The sequence below is a fragment of the Triticum dicoccoides genome, chromosome 5B (genome assembly GCF_002162155.2).
Source record: "Triticum dicoccoides isolate Atlit2015 ecotype Zavitan chromosome 5B, WEW_v2.0, whole genome shotgun sequence".
Lineage (NCBI taxonomy): Eukaryota > Viridiplantae > Streptophyta > Magnoliopsida > Poales > Poaceae > Triticum > Triticum dicoccoides.
The window spans coordinates 46,268,231-46,270,929 of record NC_041389.1 but is presented as its reverse complement, the minus strand read 5'-3'; the positions used below and the strand labels follow the sequence as shown (position 1 = coordinate 46,270,929).

At 40.6% G+C, this 2,699-nt stretch overlaps 1 pseudogene; it reads right to left on the bottom strand.

The window, feature by feature from the left end:
- The window catches only part of LOC119307269, a 5,634-nt pseudogene extending 3,675 nt beyond the window's left edge, over window positions 1-1,959 (bottom strand).
- Window positions 1,960-2,699: the final 740 nt, after the last annotated feature.

The window sequence follows — 2,699 nt, the reverse complement described above, 5'->3', positions numbered from 1 at the left end:
ATTAACAGTTGTTGAACTTCGGGAATACTTTCATGTGTACGAAATGATTATGTATTTCTGTTATTTTTCTACAATGAAGTACTGAATTCACCGAATTTACAGTTGTGCATTTCAAGTTGAACTACTTTTTATTTTCACGGGAGCTCACTAGACCGCGGAATTAGCAAAGCAGACTTCTGTAATTTTTCTAGTGGCACTTTTATTTATTTTATTTTTATGAAGTTCTACTGAAATCAGAGTCAAAAGATATAAGCCAATAGCTGATCTTGTATAATTTTGAGTATTGTATGCCAAGAGTGGTATCGACTAATTAGTTGTCTTTCGATAATTTCATGGTTAGAACTTTGCCACCGAGAATTAACCTGCTGGACGTTCATGAAATCTTTTGAAATTGAAGTATGTTAAACTTATGTGTTGTGCGAGAGGATAAGGAATAGTGTATGTTATTATTCAGTGACAACAATAGATTAGTCCAGCATCTACTTCTAGATTGCCGGTTGCCCCACTTCTGGCTAAAGCTTCGAATCCACGTGGGATTATACACTTTAGTTTGGGAAATATAGAATTATTGAAATGATTGTGCTTTTAACTGGACAAAAGTTGCAAAAAAAATATTGCAGGTAATATTTCTACCAGCTGGATCCTCACATGATTTATCTACAATGTGCGTAGGGCATGAATGTTCATAGACTATGGGTGCAGCCGATGTGAGATGGTAGCACGTGATATATTCAACCCATTTTCATGACAGTCCAGTTATAGGATTACAGATGCGATCATATTACATTTTTGTTGCTTTAGCTTTTTGACCTTTTGTACCCAGCTGATGTGAGATGCCTGGACTTCAAAGTTTGTAAAGATATAAAGTTTTCCCTCTTTTCGAAAGACAAGTACAACCAAAATATGGTAATTAGTGTGGCAAAGAAATCCCAGGAAATTGTTGTAACTTAGCATCCAAAAAAATACAGTCCTGCTAAAGCACGTCTAGATGTGCCCTAAGTATTGCACATATAAATCTCATGTCATTGATTTTACAGGAAGGTTCATGCGGGTATTTCTTTCCTTTTTCTTTTTCTTCTATATTTGATTGGGTCACTTAGATATGCAATAAGTAGGACACATCTATATGCGCCCTAGGCATACTATGCATCTTAAAGTATGGGGAGATGGACAGAAATGCTCCATCAAATTAAAATAATAAAATAACAACACGCACCTTTGCCCCTAAGCACGGCGACATGCAAGACGTTTTGTCCATATGGTCCAGAGTAGGACAGCTTCTCGTTCTCCGAATGCAAAAAGACTGCAATATCATCATGTCCTAGTGAGACGGCCAGGTACAAGGGCGATGTAGCGTCGCAATGCGGAATGCAAGCCAATTCTGGATCCACCTCCATTAACTTTTTAACCATTTCCTTCATAGTTTTCTTGTTGGCCAAGCGGAGGGCCTCATGAAGGGCCGTCTCGCCTTTCTTGTTCTGCTTTCTGAGCACATCCGTCACCCTTGCATGCCCGCCGTCGGCTCTTGCCAGATGGATGAGACGAGAGAGCATCTCCACCCCGCCAGCTCTTGCAGCGCAATGAAAGGGCGTATCACCCTTGCTATTGCCTGCGTCCAGGAGGTGCTTGGCCTTCTCGTGAATCACGCTTGCGCACTCCAAGAAGTTCTCTTCATCGCCGCTCACCGCAACGACATGGAGGATCGAGTCCATCTCCAGGGTGTCCACCCTTTCAACGTCGATGTCGACCCTCTCAATGTCGATCATGACTACAGGCTCCAACACAACCGGTGTGATAGTTGTATTGTCACTGCCCAGAATATCACGTAGTTGGTGCAGAAGGCCCATCCGAGCTGCCCTCAGCAGCTCAGGTTGGTAGTGCTGCACCTCCAGTTTTGCCTCCTTGTGCGACTCCGAAGGTTGCATTTTGTTCCCCAAACTATATGTGTGTGTCTGCGTATTCTCGCTTAAGTGGTAGCACACCCACGCGATGCATGTGTGCGTATATATAGTTAGTGGCACCTCAAAGAGCTAGCCTGAATAGAGGTATGCGCCTCCTAATAGGTATGCGTGCACCTGTTGGTTAGGAATTTATCCTTTGTAATATTGTTGCCGCTTTACATCTTTCGTTTGGTTCTGGTCCCTTTTCTGTTGGCCATACCCCGGTCTCTGCATTATGCGCTCGCACACAACCATAATTATTAAAGTATCTATACCTAGACCAATATAAAAGGAGTAGAGGAGATACAAAAATTTTCATCCATTCAACCACATGTGTCCAATAGTCTATACGTCACTCCGATATTTAGCGTTAAACATGTTTAGTACCTTCCATAAATTAATGTCATGCCTAATGTGAATGACAGGATTAACCAAGTAATTATATCCTATCTAATATTAACATGCAATTTATATCATGCCTAATTTTTATGTGCAATATAATTAATACCTTACTTAATAGTACTATTAACTTGCATTGCACGTACACTATTACTAGCCAAGTAAAACATCCAAGTTACATAAAAAGCCGAACAAGCCAAGGCACACCCTGTCTCATTAATTACACATATCTGAAGCAATATAATTTTGTTTAAACTAGGGTCGTTCTACGTTATTTTATGAGGATACATTACAAATTATATATATAGTACTAAACAAAGTAGACAGTTTGCCGCGCCCTCCACTGCCGCTCACAATATA